Genomic DNA, 23,258 nt, shown 5'->3' on the forward strand with positions numbered 1-23,258 from the left:
TGAGGCACAGCCACCATACTCTACGTGCTCCAACTCCAGCATGCCCCTGCATCACCTCTCAGGCCTGCCATTTATAAGCAGAAGGACATTGGTTTGAGGGCATGTCTGTCCTCTAAATGCTCACATCCTGGGGATAACCCTTTGAGTCTTACGTAAAGAAATAGATATAAGTAAATACGTAATACAGTGTTGTCAGTGTTTTTCATTAAATCCTCAGGCCTTGTTCATCTTAGAGCTAAAAGTCTGTACCCTCTTCTTTCTCACTGAGACAAAATTTACACGCAATGAAATATGCAGATCTTAAATATACGGTGCAACGAGTTTTGGCTAATGTGTATACCAATGTAAATGTCGCCTCTACCAAGAGGCGGGGCATTTTCATCACCCTGGAAAAGTGCCAGGGGGCCAGGGGTACGCTGGAGCCAGCCCCTCCCCAGACAGTTGACCACATCTCATCCCCAAATCGTGTTGTTCTTTTAACAACGGCCATGGTAGGAAATCAGCAAATGCTACAAACCAGGTCACCAGCACACCATTGTTCACGCCCCTTGGTCCAGCCAATCCTCTGTGCCCACAGATGTGAATCCCCACAGGTTTACTTTTGCTTGTTCTTGAACTTCATGAAAATTAAATCACATTTTTGTCTTCCTTTTTTTCCATCAACATAGTGTCTGTGCGATTCACTGGTGGTGTGATTTGTTAGTAGTTTGTTCCTTTTTTATTGCTGAGTGCTATTCCACTGTACAAATAAGCTATATTTTATCTCATTTCAAGTTGAAGGAGATTGGTTTGCTTCTGTTTTGGACTATTCATTTTTGTTTATTTCCTTCCATCTCCATTGAGGAATAATTGCCAAATAAAAAGTACGCAACATGATGATGTAATAGATACATACACTGTGAAATGAGTACCCAAATCAAGTTAACTAACATCCATCTGTCACCTCACATAGGTAGCTTGAGTGTTTGTGATAAGAACGCATAAGATCTACTCTTAGCAAAGGTCAAGTGTATAATACCATATTCTTAAACTGTAATTACCATGCTGTACATTAGATCCTTAGAACTTGTTTATCTTATGACTGAAAGTTTGTCCTCGATTGTAAAGTACTCCTAACATTCTTGTATTAGTATTTTCATGATCGTGTTTCATTTCTCTGGGGTAAATCCCTAGGAGTAGAACTGATAAGTCATGGAGCAGGTTTGTGTTTAACTTTATCAGAAATGCCAGAAAGCTTTCCAAAGGGATAATGCACAAGCGATATATAAATTTCCAGGGGTTCCATATACTTTCCTGCAGTTGATTTCACATTCATCCTAATGAAACAATATCTCTTGGTAAGATCGTTTTTTTAAGCTTTATTTATTTATTTTGAGGGAGAGAGAGAAAGCACAAGCCTATGAGGGGCAGAAGGAAGGAGAGACAGAATTCTTTTTTTTTAAATTTTTTTTTCAACGTTTTATTATTTTGGGACAGAGAGAGACAGAGCATGAACGGGGGAGGGGCAGAGAGAGAGGGAGACACAGAATGGGAAACATGCTCCAGGCTCTGAGCCATCAGCCCAGAGCCTGACGCAGGGCTCGAACTCACGGACCGCGAGATCGTGACCTGGCTGAAGTCGGACGCTTAACCGACTGCGCCACCCAGGCGCCCCAGGAGAGACAGAATTCTAACAGGCTCTGCACCAATAGTGGGAAACTGGATGCAGGGCTTGAACTCACAACCGTGAGATCGTGACCTCAGTGGAAATCAAGAGTTGGGGTGCTTAACCCACAGAGCCATCCAGACGCCACCCCCTTTTTTTCTTTTTAAGAGAGAGAGAGAGAGAGAGAGAGGCAGAGGGAGAGGGAGAGAGAGAATCCCAAGCCGGCTTTGGGCTCTCAGCACAGACGCTGACTTGGAGCTCGATCTCATGGAACCATGAGATCATGACCTGAGCCGAAATCAGAGTCCAAGGCTTAACCACTGAGCCACCCAGGTGCCCCTCGTGGTAGGATTTTGATTTGCATTTCCCTGAAGACTAATTATATTAACATCTTTTCATGGACTTATTCTCTATTCATACACACACACCACACACACACTCTTCATATATATATATACATAGATACATACACACACACACACACACACACACACACACATATGGGTTGTTTTTGTTTTGTTTTGCTGTTATGTCTGACAGAATTTTGAGAAGTATTCGACAAAATTCTCCAGCAAGATGATCTGGGCCCGAAGTTATCTCTTTGGGAAAGTTTCTGGTAATGAATTAAATTTCTTTAATAGATATAAGGCCATTCATATTTTTCTAATACATTTTGTGTTTGGGTAAGTTGTGTTTGTCAATGAATTTCTCCGCTTTCTTCTAAGTTGTTGAATTTATTGGTCTAATGTTTGCCTTTCATAATATTCCCTTGTTCTCTATTTCATATTGTAGGATTTTTAATGGAATCTCCTTTTTCATTCCTGAAATTTACTCATCTGTTCCTTTCTCTGCCCCTGCCCCCTTGCTAGTCAGTTTCACTAGAGGTCAATTAGACCAATTTTATTCATACTTTCAAAGAAATTTATTTCTTCTATTTTATTGAGGGTTACCGTTCCTAGCTTCCTAGATGGAAAGCTAGATCACTGATTTTAAAACTTTATTTCCCTAATGTAAGCATTTGATGGCGTAAATTTCTGGCCAAGTGCAGCTTTAGCTACATCTCACAAATTTTTACATTTTGTATTTTAATTAAAAATATTTTAATTGGGGGCGCCCGGTGGCTCAGTCAGTTAAGCAGCCAACTTTGGCTCAGGTCATGATCGCGCAGTCTGTGAGTTTGAGCCCCGCATTGGGCTCTGTCTGACAGCTCAGAGCCTGGAGCCTGCTTCAGATTCTGTGTGTCCCTTTCTCTCTGCCCTCCACCATTCACACGCTCCATCTCTCTCTGCCTTTCAAAAATGAATAAATGTTTAAAAAATTTTTAAAAAAAATTTTAATTACCCTCATGATTTCTTTTTATTCCTGGATTATTTAGTAATGTGTTGTTTCATCTTTATAATATTTTGGGATTTTTTGGCATCATACGATCTCTAATCTCATCACGCCATGCCCAGGGAACATGTACTCAACACTCTAATCTTTCTAAATTATTGAGACTGACATTATTGCCCATGTTTAGCCTATCTTGCTAATGGCCCTTGTGCAATTAAAAAGAATATGTGTTCTACTGTTGCTGGATGAAACGTTTTATAACCTCAGTGAAGGTCATGTTCATTGATGGTGTGATTTAGACCTGCGATATCCATGCTGACTTTCGGTCTAGTTGATGTATCAATTAATGAGAGAAGTGTGTTAAAATCTCAAACTCAAGCTAACTGATTATCTGCTTCTCCCTTTAATTCTGTCACTTTTTGATTCTTGTATTTAAAGCTCTGATATTAGATACATATACATTGAGATTGTTTATGTCTTTCTGGGAACTGGCTCTTTTGTCTTGAAACATCTCCCTTTATCTTTGCCAATCCTCCTGCATTAAAGTGTAACCATCTCATTGTGATTACTCGTCACATGATAATTCCCCCCATCGTTTTACTTTCAGCTTATCTGTGCTTTATATTTAAAGTGCATCTCTTGCTTCTGACAATCTTGCCTTCTCATTGGAGCATTTAGTTCCTTTATAATTTAATATATATTTTTTAGTGTAATTCTACCATCTTGTAATTTGTTAATATTTCTCATCGTCATTTTTTTCTGTTCTTCCATTCTTCTTTCCTTCTTCGAGGAGGAATATTAATTGAATAATATTCAATTATAAGGTTCAATAATCATACTGAACAGAATAGTTTTGGTATTCTTTGTTTTTCCTCTATTGGTTTTTTAGCTACACTTCTTTGATTTTTTAAAGTTTATTTATTTATTTTGAGAGAGACAGTGTGAGCAGGGGAGGGGCAGAGAGAGAGGGAGAGAGAGAATCCCTAGCAGGCTCTGTGCTGTCAGCATGGAGCTTGACACAGAGCTCAAGTCCACAAACCGTGAGGCCCATGACTTGAGCCTAAGTGAGAGTCAGACACTTAAGTGACTGAGCCACCCAGGCCCCTACCTTTTTGTATTTTTATTCAGTGTTTCCTCCAAGAATATGAGATGTTAACTTATCACAGAGTACCTAGAGTTGGTACGGTACCATTTCACTTCAAATAAAATGTTGAAAATCTTGGGGCACCTGTGTGGCTCAGTCGGTTAAGTGTCCGACTTCGCCTGAGGTCTGATCTCACGGGTTCGTGAGTTCGAGCCCCGTGTTGGGCTCTGTACGGACAGCTCAGAGCCTGGAACCTGCGTCAGATTCTGTGTCTCCCTCTCTCTCTGCCCCTCTCCCCACTCACACTCTGTCTGTCTCTCTCGCAAAAATAAATAAATATTTTAAAAATATTTTTAAAAATGTGAAAGTCTTACCACTGTAAAATTCCTTGTATCCTAACCCCCATATTTTTCCCTGCAACTTTGACATCTATTCTGCATCTACTTATGTAGCAAGCCCTATAACTTAATGTTATCACTTTTATTTAAACAGTGGTGCTGTTTTTTACAGAGGTAAAAGAAGAAAATAACGTATTCTTTATATTTACCCACACATTTATTATTTCGGGTACTCTTTGTCCTTCCTGTAGATTGTTTTCATCTGATGTCGCTTCTCTTAAGCCAGAAGAACCCCCTTTCACATCTCTTGTATTGCAGATCTGCTGGTGATGAAGTCTTCCCAGTTTTTATTTATCTCATGTGTTTTGTCCTCTCTCAAGGATCACAAGACTGCACTGCCTGTTGTCCAAATGTTTACAAGCAGTTCCCTCATATATTTTGTTCAGTTTCATAGTTGTTTTCAGTAGGAGGGTACTGGTGTTGCCAAACCCCATAAACTCGTGGATTAGAAACAGAAATTTAGTGTTTCACAGTTTTGGAGGCTAGAAGTCCAAAACTAAGTTGTCAGGGAGGTCAGTTCCTTCTGGAGGCTCTCCCTCTCTCCTAGCTTCTGATAGTTTTAAGTACTCCTTGCCTTGTAGGTAAAATACTTCCTGTATCTGCACATGTTCCTTCCTCTGGTTCCAATTGTCCTCTTTTATAAGAACACAGCCATATTGGATCAAGGCCACCCCAATGATCTCACCTTATCTTGCTGACCTGTAAGGACTCTCTTCTAAAGAAGGTCACATTCATAGGTACCAGGCAGTAGGAATACAACATCTTTTAAAGAGGCACCATTAAATCCATAACCAAGAGTCAGTCTAGTGTGACTTTTCTGTCATGGCTAGAAGCAGAAGATACCCTTTCAGTCTTCTTTGCCTCTGTCAATCTGCTATGAATTTCTTCATCTTTACATACTTTCAGGCTAGATACTTTAAAGATCAGTGGGGAAGAGGCTTATGGATTATGAAAGGAGGAAGAATGGGGAGGGGAACTGGTAAAGCATGGGCCAAAGGTAGAACTTCGGGATAAAAGATTGAGAGGAAAGTATTCCACTTACCCGATTTTCCCTTAGGTCTGTGATGTGGGCCATGCCTATGGTGATGGACTGAAGATGGAGACAGGAGCTGTTATAGCTATTTGCTCATTCATTTATTGAATGAGCATATACAACATATACAGAGCTCTTAGGTGTACCAGATATGTATCTGCTAGCAGAAGACAGAATAGTACAGGAACACACGTGGCCCCTACCTGTGGAATCTTCATTCTAGTAGAAATTCAGAGGTCTATTTATCTGTTTAAGATTTAGTAGTTGGGTTGTGGCTTTAAGAAATTAACAAGAGAAGACTTTTTTTTTTTTTTGGTCAAGATAAATACAGTATAGGGAAAGATTGAGAGGGGGTGATTTTGTATTCATTCCTTGGTTCAACAAATATTTTTGAATACACGTTGGACCTGAGGATAAAGATTTCCAAGGATCTGCTTGCATATGAAGAGATATTTATCAGATAATAATTACAGCTAATACCTTTATAACAAGTTCTGTGCAGCAGGCACTGTTTTAAACCCTGGACCGGTCTTCACCTCCTTTTGTCCTCTTAACAACTACTGCCACTATCATCCCCTTGATGAGGTTAAATAACTTGCCCGAAGTCAGCAGCTATTAAAGGGTAGAGGCATAACATAAGCCCTAGCACCATGGCCTTAGAGTCTGGTGCACTTAACCTCTACCCTGTTCTAACTGTGAAATGTACAGGACCTGTATATCCTGGATTTTTTTTAGGTCCACATGTCTCCATTTTTATTTTTGTATATATTTTTAAAATTTTTAACATTTATTTATTTTTGAGAGACAGAGCATGAGTGGGGGAGAGGAGGAGAGATGGAGACACAGAATCTGAAGCAGGCTCCAAGTTCCAAGCTGTCAGCACAGAGCCCAACGCAGAGCTGGAACCCACAAACCATGAGATCATGACTTGAGCCGACGTCAGTTGCTTAACCGACTGAGCCACCCAGGTGCCCTGTATGTCTCCATTTTAAAATTATTTTCCATCAACTGTCTCCCATAAAGACGCTTCTATTAATCTGATCTACATTTTGGAAAAACAGTTGTTGTAGATATAAGAAAACATATTTCTCTGGATTTCCTAAATATTCCCTCTGGAACTTTCCTGAATATGTGCAATAACGCAGACTCTTAGGAAAGTATTCCATTACGGAGTACGCCAGTTGTCTTGAAAGCATCCATTCTTTTCTTCTAATTTCCAACTTCCTAGAGAATTGGCTACTTTTTTTCTCTATTCTCCACCATAAGATCAAGTGTTTCAGGAGAGTCACAATTAGTGTGCCATGGTGGTTTCATGATCCTGGCCATATGAGAAAAATATGATGAAATTCTGGCTTGTAATCATGGAGGAAGTATGTGGGGGACTTCCTACACAGGAAGAGAAACTCCTTCTTCTTCAAGTTGTAACATCTGCATGTGATGTCTGGAACTCCAGCAGCCATCTTGTGATCATGAGGCAGATGAGCCTGAGGACATAACTGATAGACTGAGGATGACAGAGCAGAAAGAAGGACAAACCAAAAACAAAAACAAAAACACCCAAGCCCTGGATCCATATGATATATCTTTGAGCCACTGAATGGGCCAATTTTGAAGCCACACTAATTTGAACTTCTTGTTCAATGAGAAGGAGACTTGATAAATTAACATTTTTAAGCCATTTAGAGTTAGGTTTTTCTACTTATGATCTTAATTGAGTCAAAAAGTAAAAACAAGAAGGAAGCCCTAAGAATTTTATGTTTTGATCCCATTCCTTCCATTTGTCTCAATGCAAGAAGAACTTTCTGCTATCAGAATATGTTCATTCTCCACTAGATCAGTGTGATGCCTCATATTTAGGGAAAGAAAAGCAGATATGTACATCTTTAAAATATTCAAAGGCAGCTGAAAGGTTAGCAACTATCTAAAGCCCACGATAAATGTCTAAATTCCTCAGCAGCATATTTCTGGTTTGCAGATTCAGAGACAAGAGACTTTAATCACAGCTGCTAAATCTCTCTTTTAAAATTGAATTTAAAATAACATTCAAGGCTGTGTATATTGGCTGCAGACTTCTTCCCATATTCTTCCTGGGAATTTCTCACCCTATAATAGGCAGCTCTCTCTCTCTCTCTCTCCTCTCTCTCTCTCTCCTCTCTTTTCTGTTTAAATAGCTGCTTATTAAGGCAGAGATTCTAATATTAGCCTGCTATTCCACTGAATGAAGGGACTGGATGTCTTCTGCACAACTTGAGAGTCTGGATATATTTCTGCACTTTTCCTCACTGCTTTACAGAAACTGAAAATAGTACTCCCCACCCCCCCCCCCCCTTCCCTCAACTCTGTACAACCACAAACAGAATGTGGGGGGACTGGTTTGGGTTGGAACCCGCATATGCTGTGTGCAATTTTATTTTCCATGCTTAAATGAAGTTAGTTCCTCTTTCACTTTGGATGTAAGGGGGAAGCGAATATCATTTCTATAAAGATGACTGGGTGTTGTCTTGCCCAAACCTGTCTGTGGGCAAGGACGATGCCAAGGGGGGGAAATATGGAAAAGGAGGACCCCGCGAAAGCATTTTGGAGATCCCTTTGTCCCACTGGTAACGTTATACAGCCTTGGTCTTCTCCAAAGGGAAAGGACAGCGAGCAGTGGGTGGGTGGGTTGGAGCGACAACCCGTAGGTAAAAGTTCTGATGCTGTGGCGGTTTGGGGACGCTAATGAATGTGGAATCTCACCAGCTTTGCTGAGAATTGAAAAGAGCGGGCTTTATTTAATCTTCCTTTGCATTGGAGAACTGAAAGAGCTACAAAGAGATAAAGGTGGAAGGAAATGTACAGACTATGTCATTCACCCCGTCACGTAGGAGACAAGGAAGGTAACATGCAGATCCAGGGAGCAGATGGTCCGGGGTCGCCCTGAGCTGACGGCGGAGGAGGCAGGTAGTGTGGTACAGTGGTTAGAGCATCGTCCCACTCCCGTGACTGGCACGACCCTGCTGGGACTCAGCTGTGTGTCCAGGGGTTAGTTTCGTAGTCTGGTAGAGCCCCATAGTCCTCCCCTCTCCCATGGGCTCCTCACCCCTACAGCACCTTTCTCATGGGCTTGCTCTGAAGACTGGGCAAGTTAATGTCTCTAAGGAGCGAAGCGCCTGACAGATGACGCGCACTCCATAGGTACAGTTTGTGTGAAACCCGGACTCAGGAGAAAGCCCTGGAACACATGCTGCTGACCTTGGCCTACTCTCCCTGCCCTTATCCTTGTCCTCCCAAACACTCCATTTATGGGTTGTTGAGATGCTCCTCCCGGGAGAAAGAGGGAACCGAGACTTTCGCCTGTGAACTTCAGACATGAGGAGAAAGGAAGGAATCAGTTGGTTTATTTAGCATTTATAAGTAGCGTGCTGTATCCACCCCTCCCCCCCCCCCATTCTTGCATTTCGCTCGATTTGAACTTCCCCAGGGGCTTTCTCTCCGTTGTCTCTGGTCTCTTTTCTCTCCTTTGAATTCATTTCTTCACAAGAAGAATGTAGCTTGCCAGACGCTGGCTTAAGTGATGTGTGACAGAAGAATGCCTGTGCTCAGGTAGATGGGTTTTAAGATCCGTTAATGGACTTGGCGAAAGGGCGAGGTAAGATATCACTCATTTGGGGTACGGGAGACAAAGATCAGACTGTGAGGAGGTGATGAGAGATCCCTCTACCAGCAGAGTTGGAGGCTCCTGTGTATCAAATGTCTTGTGACTGGCAGGCTCCACAAATCCCCAAGTATGTGCCTCTTTCTCTCCATTATGGCCCCTAATAGGTTAGATAACAAAAGCAAGAGTCATGTCTCAGAAGGGCTATCACTGCAAGAAAGCACAGCTGTCACCCGACTCTCCTGTTAAGCCATGCCTCTGGCCGAGCTCGAAGGCACGAGTGAAGGAATGCGAAGGAATTATCAGAGAGCAAACCCTGCTGGAAACGAAATACCGTGAAGAGCTGATACGGAGCCTCGACAGTGTGCCTCACACCGATTCAGGACCCCTCCCTCCACTCTCCTCTGTGAACAGTAATTCTTACGCTCATTTTCCAAGTGGACAAAGGGCCATGGCACGTCCAGTATCCTCCGGCAACTCGCCCTGATGGTCCCTGATGATCCCCACCCCCTCTGCTCTGAGGGGGAAATCCAGGCTCAGAAAAGTCACTTGTGCAATTGGCACAGCTCATCGGCTCTGCCTATAGGCCAGATACAGCGAGATGCCTGCTACCTCCCACTGTTCTGGGCAGGTTTCAATAGGCGTAGAAGGGGAGCGATCTCTGGACTGCTGGGCAGAGAAGAAGCATCTCCAGGCAGATGGAGTGCCCAGCGTCCTCCCGGAGAGAGCCAGAGGGCTTGTGACTGGAGGCAGGGCTAGAACCAAGAGCAAACACAACCCCTTCATCATGGTGGCTGGCCCAGGCCTGACTCAGCTGCATCTGCGTGCGGTGGAGGAAATTGGGGCTTTGGGCAGCTGGGAAGCTCTTCAAGATCCCAAGCTGGAGAAAGAGCTCAGTCCTCATCCTCAAACCACCGCATGGGTCTGTTTCGCACTAGGCCAGGAGCTGGTGGGCAGGATCTGAGGCCCTGTTTTCCTTCCCTTCAGGGGCTTTCAGCCTGAGAGGAAACACTCCTCTGTTATCTGTGGTTTTAGTTCTTTCTCCCTTTGGAAGTGGAGGGGAAATAATAATAAATAATCTTCTGTGGGTTTGGGAGTCTCCTTGGTGGGTGGGGCCATTGTAAGCAGAACCAAGTTACGTTGGTAGTGATGCCTTGTCTCCGCGAAATCAGCGGCCTGGAGAGAAGAACCCAAAGGTGAGCCCCAGAGTGGAAGGTAAGATAGGCACGTAGGGACTGGATTTGTTCAACAAATCATCAGGGTTTCTGCCTGATGGGCCCTATGGCATGATACGTAGAACTTGCCTTTCTTCCTTATTCTTTTCTCTTTTCCTTTGCTTTTTCTTGCTCTTTCTGTCCTTTTCCCTTCACCGACCTTTCTTAATAACAAAAGGAAAACATTATATATTTGAGACAACAAGTCCAATTATATGGAGAACATATAAAGAAAAAAATGTCCCCATTCCATCCTCCTGAGGAAACAATGCTAACAAGAATGACAGATATGCTTTGGTATCTTCCTGTCATCTAAAACTTTAAGATTTATCCCTGTTTGGGGGGGAACTTACTCTTTTTAGAGGAAAGAACACATCTATAAAGAACTAATTACAGCATACGTAAGCGCTTTTGAGTGGTCCGCCATGATAGGACCCCTGTAGAGCAGGCTGGAGATTTGGGGAGTGCCCAGGAAGACTAAATAAGACACAGAAGTTTGCGGAGAGCGAAACAGGTTAAGGATGTTCCAAGACACTGTTATTTACATTCCCTTTATTCTCAAGGAATCTCAGGAATTGGGAAGGTGGCGTTGAGACCGGTAGCCTATCCCATTACAGACGTGTGCACATTAATGGCCATCCAAAGCGACTTCTAGGTCCAGACAACTTGATGAGAGCGTTCTTGTGAGAAGCCCACTTCAACCCCAACTGCTGGTCAACCAGCCACCTGGACTCTTTAAAATACTTTTTACGTTTGATGTTTTTGTGTTATACAATCTTTTTTTTTTTAAATTATTTTTTAATGTTTATCTTTGAGAGATAGAGAGAGACAGAGTACAAGTAGGGGAGGGGAAGAGAGGGAGAGAGGGAGACACGAATCTGACACAGGCTCCAGGCTCTAAGCTTGTCAGCACAGAGCCTGATGTGGGGCTCGAACTCATGAACTGTGAGATCATGACCTGAGCTGAAGTCGGACGCTCAACCGACTGAGCCACCCAGGCACCCCGATGTGTTATACAATCTTTATGTAATTCTTCTCTTCCCTTTTGTCACAGTGTAAGCAACCTGAGGGCAGGGCTTATGTTTCATTTATTTTTGCTGCCCAAATAGCACATGAGTTACTAAATGAACTAAAGAAAATAAAACCCAGCACACCTTGAACCCTCCTATTTGAGGACGTTGGACCACACGTGGAAAAAGATTCAAACCTGGACTTCTTCATGGGCCCTCAGTTTCCTCCGTATGGGGCCGACTCCTACATTTCTCCTGTGATCCTTCTTCCAGCTGCAAGAAAAGATTCCCCTTTCTTCCCTAAAGCTGTGTATATGTGGTTTCTCTAGCAACTCTTGATATCTCCACAGAATTTCAGGTGAAACACAGTGAGTTGTCAAATTAAAGTTTAACTGGGTTTCGATGTCAAAGCCACCTTTTGCCAAGATGATAGAAAAATCAAAAACAGCAACAACTTGGTCCCTCTAGTGGACTCCCAGCTTCACTGCCATCTTGACGTGGAAGGGAGAGGTCAGGAAGGCATCTGATCTACGCTCACAAACAAACAAAACAAAACACAGGGCCAGAACCTACGTCTACTGCGAATTCTCTGCAGCACCTGCAAAAGCCAGATCTAACTAGGGCAAGGTCATCAGAGTTCTGGACAAAGGGTGGTAACATAAGGATGTCATACTTGGTCATTTGTCTTTGGTGTAAAAGCATTTCCAGATAGAGCAGAGCTTAAAAAATGGGTATCCTTTATACTTTCATCTGGAAGACTTATCTTTTTTCTTTTTTTTTTTAGAGAGTCTGAGCACCTGCGAGTGGGGGAGGGGCAGAGGGAGAAAGAGAGACAGAGACAGAGACAGAGACAGAGACAGAGAGAGAATCTATAAGCAGGCTTCAGCACAGAGCCCAATGCAAGTCTCCATCTCATGACCCTGGGATCATGACCTGAGCCGAAATCAAGAGTCAGATGCTCAACCGACTGAGCACCCAAGCACCCAAAGATTTTTCTTAATGACATACTTGAGGCAATTGAAACATAAATGTAAAAGATAAAGTTTAAAATTTGATATGAACGGGGCGCTTGGGTGGTTCAGTCGGTTAAGCGTCTAACTTTGGCACAGGTCCTGATCTTGCAGATCATGAGTTGGAGCCCCACATCAGGCTCTGTGCTGACAGCTCAGAGCCTGGAGGCTGCTTCAGCTTCTGTGTCTCTCTGTCTCTCTCTGTCTCTCCTCTCTCTCTCTGCACCTCCCTGCTCACACTCTGTATCTGTCTCTCAAAAATAAACATTAAAAAATAAATTAAATAAATAAAATTTGAATATAATGGCATATTAGGATGGGTGGTTGGCATTAAGTTCTTAACACAGAGTTGTCTCTAAGTAATTAAAAATATGGTATAGAACAAAGCAAATGTTATGTTTTATGAAGAAAATATACAGTGTACAAATATTAATTCATTATAAAAGAATTACCAGTGGAAACCCCAGACTATGTTACTATAATCGGGAGGCAGAGGAGGATGGTAAGGAAAGACATTGTAAATCACACGTATTACGTAAGGGGAGGTGATTTTTGGTTGTGACCCTCAGGGAAAAGACACTCAAATAATGTCTTTGGAATATATAAAGATGACCACTAGTTGATTAAAACAAATGTTTGCCTTTCAAGTTATTGTGAAAATAAAAGCAAGCAAACCTAGTCCAGCTATCGAAAGATAGAAAATTCAAAATCAAAGGAATGACAAGCACACAACTTAAAATAGTAGGATCTATGTATGGAATGTCCATCATATTATATTTATCACTGTATATAAAAGGCTGGCCAGCATTTATTGCCTGCTTATGTGTGTGTCAGGTACTATTAGGTGATTGGCTATTATTTTCTATCGACTCTTTGTAGCAAGCTCATTAATATATTGTTTCATGTTGCTGATGAATCAACAGGGACTCACAGAGGATAAGCGGCCTTTCCTGAGGTCACACAGACGAAAAAGGCGAGATTCAAGAGCTCACCCAGGCTTGTCTGATTCACAGACTTACTTCCAGTCCCTGCTCTGTGCCACATCTGTACAGCAAGGCTGGATGAGGGAGACAGATGGATCGACTGTGAATTCCCCAATTAAAATCGAATTTCCCAACCAATAGATTGGATTACAATGCAAAATATGACATGTTGCTTTTACATATGCCTTTATTTTTTTTAATGTGTATTTATTCCTGAGACAAAGACAGAGAGAGAGAGAGAGAGAGAGCGAGCATGAGCAGGGGAGGGGCAGAGAGAGAGGGAGACACAGAATAGGAAGCAGGCCCCAGGCTCTGAACTGTCAGCACAGAGCCCAACTCAGGGCTCGAATTCACAAGCCGTGAGATCATGACCTGAGTCCAAGTCAGAGGCTTTACTGACAGAGCCACCCAGGCGCCACAAATAGGCCTTAAAAATGGCATGAGTTATGCACAAACGTGCCGTGTATTTAATTTTCAGAAAAACATAAAAAGAACAAAAAACAAAGCAGAGTTCCTATTTCAAATATAAATTTCAAACAAAATGTAAAGTTAAAAGCAAAAGGCATTAACATGATTTGAAAAATACGTCAGTCAATGATATGTCCACGGAAAAAGTATCTTTAGACACCAAAAATTTCACAGAAAACTATAAAAACCAAAGTAAAACCAAAAATAGCTAGAAATACAACCTAAGGGAAAAACATAAGGAAAATGAACACACAGTTACTATGAGAGACTCTAACACACATGTCAGTGTGTGACCAATGAAATAGATCAAAAATAAAATCGGTGAGTGTGGAAACAACAAAATTAATGATACATTAATAGACATGTACATGCCCCTATGTAATCTATATCTGACATATGTGTATATATGGATCTATGATATATATGTGATATATATGTTAAATATATAATATATAATTCAAATCTGATAAACAGATCTCACACTTCTTTTTCATTTGTCCATACTATTTCCTCAAATACTGCTAATATACTCTACCAGAAAGAAAATCTTAATAATGGCAACATTTTCTCACTAATACATGGTTGGTCTATCAATTAATAATGACACTAAAATTACAAATGTAGGAAGCAAACAACTACCATAATAACAAGGAGATTTGCTGTGTGAATATTGGATGTAAGGTATCAAAATTGCAATTAGTATTCATTAGACAATATTGCATCAGAAAGAGGGTCATCTGCTTCCAGACCACGGTGACCACAGGGGAACTGAAATGGGAGGCTGCTGTGTGTCCTAGGAAGTGGCCTGAATATTTCCTTGGAGAAAACATAGTCTGTGTAGGGATCAGTACATTCCCTGGTTTCAGGCGTCCACTGGGTCTTGGAACAGACTCCCCACGGATAAGGGGTGGGGCAACTACCGTACCATCAAAGATGTTCATCGCAGCACTATTTAAAAACTGTGAAGAAACATGCCAAAATAGATTCCATATCTCCGGGTGGTTAGCTTATTGATTAGATACACTTTCCCAAACTCTTCGTACTGAACAAGCACTACCCTTAACATGAAAAAAATATCGTTTATTAAAACAACTCACTGAAGCATTAAAAAAAAGAAAATATTGGGGTGCCGGGGTGGCTCAGTGAGTTGAGCATCCGACTTCGGCTCAGGTCATGATCTCACTCACTACTCGTGAGTTCGAGCCCCGCATCGGGCTCTGTGCTGACAGCTCAGAGCCTGGAGCCTGCTTCGGATTCTGTTACTAAATGTATGGGATATAGCCAAAGCCTTATTGAGAGCACACATTCATGTGCTTAACTGTTCCTTTATTAACAAGAGAGAATAAAAATAATTGGATCAAACATTCATCTTAATTATTTTTGAAAAAATAAAGAGAAAACAGGACACATGATATAATACAGCAAGTACAGAAATCAATGAACTGGAAAAGCAACACACAAATCCAGTAAAATTGATGACTAGAGCTAATTCTTTGAACAAAACCAATCTAGCATACACAATTTGGAAATCCATTAAAATGGTGGTTCTCAACTATCCCGGTTATTATTCTATTATGCTCGTCACAACTCATTAAAGTTCTCATTATCTCTCCTTCAGATAAATTCAGGGAACTCTGGTCTTCCTTTTCAGTTCGGTGGCACCAGAGCATTTCAAAGAGGCCCCATGGTTTGACCACCAGAGGGTCACTGGGGGAAGTGGCTTACAAAGGAAATGAGCTTCCCTAACTTCCCTTTGGTCTAGCTCTTAGTGGGGATGGTCTCAGACAAGAGTTATACACCAGCAAGTCTCTCCTTTGAAAGGAACGTCTTCCTCAGCTCCCTGGGTGGATGTGGGCCCATCACAGGTAGAGGGGCGTTCGCCGGGGATGTAAAGTTATGCGACTCTGACAATTTCTTCTACGCAAAATGGCCGCTCAAGTTTTGGAAGAAATGAGGTCTGTGACAGACAGTTGCTCATTTTTTGCCCGCATCATCCCCCTTCAACACATTTGACTTCTTTTATTTTTGTGCCATGACTGAAGCCCAGAAGCATGGGCATGAGGAAGGAAATTTTAGCATGGAAGAAAAATGGAGAAAAGAAGTCGCATTCAGATGGGCCCCAGTAGCTAATAGTAGCGAACCCGTATGTATTTAACATTCCTTGCTGCCTGTGCATTGTGGCAGGGACTTCAATTTTTGCTTCCTGAAGCCTTCACAACAGGATGAAAAAAGCACTCATCATCTTCATTTTACTTTTGAAGAAACTGAGGCTTAGAGAAGCTCAAAGAAGCTTTCCAAAGTCACCCAACGGACGACAGAAGGACTTACGTAGACAGTCCGGGTTCAAACCCCATGCTGGTGCCTGGTCCTCGCTCTCCTATCCTGCTGTTTTCAGTAACAGGGGCATAGAGACAGCGTTTTCGTCTCCTCACGCTCCCGACTGAACGCAGAGTAACTTCTGTAGTCACGAAATGACGACCGAGAACTCCCCTCAAGTTCCTTCTAGACCCAGCTGGCTTCTCCCTGTGGGGAGGAGATTTATGTAACTGATGAAAGAGAGGAAGACCACAGTCCATCAATCCATGTTCCTGCCTATTTGCAGTTACCAAGTTAAAGGTCAGAAACACATAGGAACTTACCGTCCACAACCCTCCATCCACCCCCCTCCCCAAGACTTCCTGTCTCACGGGGAAATTCCTGTTTTCCTTATGCCTGACTGAATAAGCATTAGCTGTGCAACATGGATTCATTTGGCCTTGGGTCCCAAGGTTTCATCAGAAGGGCAAATAGAAGGCAGTCTGTTTCACTTCGTACTCAAAGTGCTCTCCGGGTCAGTTCCCCAAACGTCGAAGCCCATGATCTCTGGTCAGTTCTTGGGTCTAGGTCTCGATTGGTTCAGAACTCTTAAGAGAGAAGGGCATGAATATGATTGGTCTGAAACTCCAACACAGGATACTTTGATATGCAAGGCGCCCCAGTGTTCTTCAGCGTACGCTCTTGGCTATATGACATGAAAACTTGAGCCTCTGACCCGACCCTAAGATGCTGAGGATACACACCTTCATAAATGCTGGAGAAGCCGACTAACTAAAACACTGCTCTAGCAATGCACAGGAGAGCGACATTTGAGGGCTTCTCTCTGAAGGTTTGCACAGGACCAGGGCAGTAGATAACTCAAGAGTAAAAGGGGTGCTCCCATGCAGCCTCACTTGACTGCCTTCTGTGCGCATAAAGCAGTGCTCCATGCCAGTTGATGTTCACAGTGCCATGTACCTTTCTCCACCCTTTAGAGCAGATGAGCTGCCCGAGTCAAAACAGCTTTGTATCCAGGCAGAATTCCTGGAACTATGGGCAACATAGCCATGGTGCATCTGAGATAAATTTCCTTAGAGAAGAATAAGACTTTAAAACTTGCATTAGGATCCTTACTTATAAACATGTGGAACATCATCACGTTACAATTTCAGCCCATTTTACTCAAAGACATGGATGAGCCGATGTATGAAACTAGATTTTGGGGGCGCCCGGGTGGGCTCAGTCGGTTGAGCGTCCGACTTCGCCTCAGGTCATGATCTCGTGATTCGTGAGTTTGAGCCCCACATTGGCTCTGTGCTGACAGCTCAGAGCCTGGAGCCTGCTGCCGATTCTGTGTCTCCCTCTCTCTCTGCCCCTTCCCTGCTCTCTCTCTCTCTCTCTCTCTCTTTCTCTCAAAAATAAACATTAAAAAATATTTCAAATTAGATTTTGACATCTGCTTACTAAGAGACAGATCACTGAAATTACAAAGGCTTGTGGTATAATTGTTTCACATTGCTACTTCTGCCTATCTTCACAGAAAGATGGGAACTCCCCTTAACATGGGTCTGTGACATGGGACACAATCAGCTGATTTTGGATGGAGCCACCGGGAATGCAGATGTTTATATACAAAGTGTATACTGTATGCTTTGTATACAGTGGCTGAATTGTCTGGTCAGCTGCTCCTCATATCAGGTTGCAAATAGGTCTTGACAGCTTTATATTCTGTTCGAGTTTATAACCCCATCACAAATATTTAGAATTTAAAACTTAAGACACAAAGATACATGATTGTACCAGAGGCTATTATTATTCTGAAGAAGCACATTGGAATTCACTTACTGAATGTGATTTCTATTTTCCAAAGATTCTTCTTCTCCCTCTCTTTCTTCCTCTCTCCCTTCCTCTCTCCCTCCCTCCCACCTTCTCTCTCTCCCTTCCTTCCCTCTCTCCCTCTCCTTCTTCCCTCTCTGTTTCTTTTCTTTCTTTTTTAAACAAGGGACTTTGCCTTCTGATCACAAAGTGATAGAGAAGTCAACAGTGACCTTGACTTGCTGTTGACGTCCACACTGTATTGGAATGTAGAGTTCAACTCAACCTAAGAGAAGTCCCCACATAATGAGAAATTCATACCAGGCCCTGCTTTCAGCCTGAGTCCCCTTCCAGCCTCTCAGGAACTTCAGAGTGGGGGAGAGCCTCCTTAGTGGGGCACTCAGCCTCCTATTTCCCTGGAGGGCTTGTTTTTTGCTCATTTCTGACAGCCTGACTTTTGACCTGCAGGTCAAGACTTTGGCTGATGAAATAGACTTCAGCTTAAGTCAATAGTGGTCCGACCTATTGTATGTTTTCACCGGGTCCCTCCGCAAACGGAAAACTTGCTTCTCTAACACTTCTCAACAGATTACACCTCTCTGTGGATCAATTGACCTCTTCTCTGATTTCTGAATTGGGGAGAATGAGCTGTATTGGTGGTGGGAAGGGGAAAGGCGCAGAACGATAAGGAGGTGGGAGGAAATAGGTTGTGAACAGCCCAGTGGAATGAAAGAGCTCTGGACAGAGCACCACTGCTGTTCACAAAGCCTTCAGGCCCTGAGGCTGGAGGAAACAGAAGCCAGGACGTGTGAGCCCCAGGCACCTCTGCCCGAGACAGCCTGGAGAGACTGCTAACCTCCCATCCTTGGAAAGCATCTTAGAAATCACTTAGCCCGGGGTTTCTGGACATGTTTATCAGCTTGACCTTTTCTTCAGATCTAGCTCAGATTACCAATTTCTAAAACAGACACAGCCACAACTGCTCTGGTTGGGGCTTAATAAAAGGGTTGACAACCTCCCATCTCTGCCTGCTCCCCTCCATCCAGGGGCCCTGAAACGTCTCCTCAAAGCCCCGGTCTAATCAGGCTGGAACAGAGCTTGGAAGCTGCTGAGGGCCCAGCACGAGCCGTGGCAGGGGCTCCTCCGCAGGATCCTGGGAGTGATGATGCAACCCCCCCTCAGGGGAATTGACTCTGACCCCCTCTCTCCCCTGCAGAGTCCTCCAAAGCCCCTCAGACCAGGCCTGCCCCGCCATCCATGCGACACTCCTTTAAGTGCAGGACCACAGCCAGCGTGTCTCCTTGGGATCTGAAGCTCTCATTATCTACTGACATCAGATGGCTTGCCCTTTGAGGTCAGGGATTTTCTGTTTCATCCTCACAGTCTGAGCGGCTAGTACAATATCCTGGCACATAGTGAGTGTCTGGTAAGTGCCTGTCCTTGAGAAAGTAGTGATAGCTAGGAGGTGACAGATGGATGATTAATAATAAAGTAATAGGGGCACCCAGGTGGCTCGGGCAGTTAAGCGTCTGACCTCTTGATTTCGGCTCACATCCTGATCTCATGGTTTGTGGGTTTGAGCCCCCCATCAGGCTCCACACCGACAGTGCAGAGCCTGCTTGGGATTCTCTCTCTCCCCCTCTCTGTGCCCCTCTGCACTTGCACTCTCTCTCTCTCTCCCTAATAAAAAACCTTAAGAAAAATCATAAGTAATAATAAACACTCCAACTATCGAACTAGGCCTTGGGTTCAGGGAGTTAGATACATAGCTCAGTTTTTCTGAAGACCTAACAGGCGTTATTCACCTGCTGGAAGAGCGAGTCTGAACTGACAAAGCTGGGCCACACAGCTCATGGGTGGAGGGACTGGGATTTGAATCCAAACATATCTTAGCTTTTAATCCTGATGGATGGGGTCTAGAGGTTGAGCCCATTGACGGCAGATGCTCAGTAGAGACAACACTGGGGAGGGAGGAGAGGAAGGGTTGCTGTACTTAAACTGGCTTGATTGCGAAGGAGCCTGAGTTGCTGTTTGGGAATTTTTCCCCATAAAGCTACAGGCACCTCTACCGTCACTGTTGTCCCCAGCCCCAGCTCCTCTCTGCCTTCTCGTCCGCCCATTCTCTTTCTGACCCAGGCTTAATTCCAGCAGTCACTGGTGGGTACTGTCTAGATTCCCAAAGAGTTTGTGCTACTAGAATATTCCCCACCCAGAGATGTCTGCTATCCGGTGATGTCGCACATTGGGAGCAAGAGAGGTAGGAGGCGGACCGGAGGACAGAATATGGTAGATCCATGTGGAAGTGTGTAATCCAACCTCATAGCAGGCACTGAGCGCATTCTGTGTTCTTCCTTCCTTTTCACGTTTCTTCTTACCAGTTCCCCACGGTGTCCCTTTCTAATTTCTTCCTCTGGTGGCTCGCATTGGTGCCAGACCATCGTGAAAACGATGACTCCCAGAAGGCATCATCCCTTAAGCTCCTGCTGCCACGATCAGGGCAATGTTCTCCCTCCCGATGCTCAGCGCCCACCTTTTCTCTGCACCTATATCTCCTCTAAAGTTTATGGTATCCATTTTACAAGCAATGTCTGGCACCTGTCTCACCGTGACCTGATCCTTTCTCCTCTGTCAACCTCAAGATGAGGATGTGAGCCCTTTGAGCCCCCTTGTTTCATTATTACTGGAACCTGAGATTTGGTTTCTCATTTCATAGGCTACATGGCCAATGGAGATGGGGCAGGAAGTGAGGTTTGGTATGCTGGCTGGTGCAAAAGATTGGTTAGATTTTCGAGGCCGATTTCCAAATGACCAGGGATTAGGGTAAGAATACATGTTGAGATACATGGAGGAAACATCCGGCTCTAGGTGTTTAAACTCAGAGAGCAGTTTATTAACTACATGATAACCCCATCCGTGTGTGTTCAGCATTTCACAGTTCACCAAGACTCCCTTGTATATTGTCTCATTTGATTTTTACAGCTCCTCTCGGGGGTTGACAGGAAAATGTGATCATGCCCAATTTTATACACACTCCGTACTTAGTAAGGAGACAGACGTTCTGTCACTTGTCCACAGTCCCTCAACCTCTCAGTGTGAGAACAGGAGCCTTCTGAACTGTGGAGATCATATGAATAAGGGAGATAGATAAAACACCTAACAAAATGTCTCACGCCATTTTGTGTTCAGAAGGCCTCAGTCTATATCCTTGTTTCCTTTCTGGGTCCGGGACCCCTGCTGTTTGTTCATTCACCGTGCCTGGAAAAATAGATGACATGGAATGATGTGAAGAGAAGGAAAGGAAGAAGAAGGTGGCTCTTGCTCTCCAGGGGCTGCTTCTAAGACAGGCTATGGAGGACAAAACTGAAGCCATTGTGAAACCTGTGTTTAGCATGACGTTGGTAGGTGTGACCAGCAGAGAGAGTGGGGACGGTGCCCATCTTCACCTCGGTGTCACTGCCTCCCTTCCTTCCCACCCTGATTTTGTGGTTTGTTAATTACTTAAGGCGAGGAATGGGAGGCGTCCGGGCTCTGTCTTCTGGTTCAATCCTACCCCTCTCTGACCCTTAAACATTTCTCAGGGGCCCTGTCAGCTAGAGAATAAAGGCAGAGTGGGCACCTCATCTTTCCCAGGCTTGCACAGAGGTGTCAGAACTGTCCCCACCATAGACCCTCCCCAGGTCCACCCACCCAGCCATCCTCGGTCGCCCAACTTCCTGGAAATCTCTGTTCCTCTAATGCACGCTTTGGCTTTGTTCCCAGAACCAGGCAGAATGGAAACGCTTTCTAAGAAAAACATGAACAGGGGAATTACATTCTGATCTGACGTTCCTTCACCAAGACAATTGTGTTTGCTCTTCATCAACATTGCTTTATCCCCCTTTCTTTAAAGACCGCTCTGCTAGGTCAAGAAAGTAACTGGAATTTGTTCAGTTTTTTTTTTTTTTTCCCTTAGTAATTAAAAAACAAAATCCAACCCATATGAATTGCTTTCTCATCCTGATAAAATGTCGTTAATCGTACATTAGTATGATGGTATAATAACTTGGAACAATGGCTCAGGGGAGTTTGTGGGGTATCCCTTCTTTGAGAATATTAAAGATTGAGAATCCCTCAAGAGACCCTGGATTATGGCTCTCTTTCTCTACTCTACCCATAGCTCAGACTGTGCTCTTTCATAGTTTGACTGTTGAAGTCCACTTACTGCTGCCATTTTTGGATAATGCTATCAAGGAGCATGACTGCTCCCCAATGTCTACTGCTCCAAAACGCTTGTTCTTTCTCCTTGCTCACTGCCTACAGTCCAGTACACATTACGTTGTTTGATGTTGACCTCATTTGACCTTCAAATCATCACTGAAACTGGCTTTCCCATAGGAAAAGGGTTTCAGGCCAGAGACTGCAGCCATTGTGTTTATCTCACACAATATTGTTCCAAAGACTTCTGTCAACTTAATTCAAGTGGGAAGCACTAAGCTGGCACTCAGTAGAAGTTGGGGAGCAGTTTAACTACAGGATATACTGTTTATTACTTTAAAATTGGAGCTGCCTCCTTTAGTAGCAATGTGGGGCTATCTGCCAAGCCCTGTGTTGGATGCTACGAATACCAAGATGGTTATAAACAGTCCCAGCCTTAGACTTTAAAGAAACTCTTACTGGGTTTTTATTTTCCAGTTTATAGATCTTTCATCTAGACTCTACTTTTCAGATGATTCAACTGCCGTGTCATGATTCATTTTTGCTTCAGCCCTTACCTGTGTCCCAGACCTCTTGAAAAAGTAGCAAAGCAATGGTGAGGACAATGGGAAGGGCAGGCTTGAGTTCTGCTCTTAATTCACTCTGTAACTGTAGATTTTTCTCTTTACTTCTCTGATCTCAGTGAATCTGTATATAATACGAAAGATAGGAATACAAGGGACTCTAAGGATATAGTCATTACTGGTTGAAAGGCACAAATATTTATTAAAAGATGACTATTGCTCAGATGTTGGAGATGAAATTTGGTCCCTGACCCTAAAGGTCTTACAGTCTAGCAGCGAAGCAATCTTTGAGCCCATGGCTCCTGCCTTGTATCTAGCACATGCCTTGAACTTGGAACTGGAGGATTGGGTATTAATTTGGGCAGGGAATTTAGAACTAGTTCTTCCACCACATTTGCTATTTCGAGTGGAACTGATCATCTTTCTACCTTCTGTTTCTAGAGGAGAAAGATATAGTCTGACCTAAGTCCTGAGCACGCGCATAAGACCTGTAACTGACTTTGCACTGAATTAACATTGGAACATCCAGTTCCATAACTTGGGTAAGTCACAGCCCTCTTTTTTGCTCTCTTGATATGAA

This window comes from Lynx canadensis, chromosome C1 (assembly GCF_007474595.2).
Source record: "Lynx canadensis isolate LIC74 chromosome C1, mLynCan4.pri.v2, whole genome shotgun sequence".
NCBI classification, from domain to species: Eukaryota; Metazoa; Chordata; class Mammalia; order Carnivora; family Felidae; genus Lynx; species Lynx canadensis.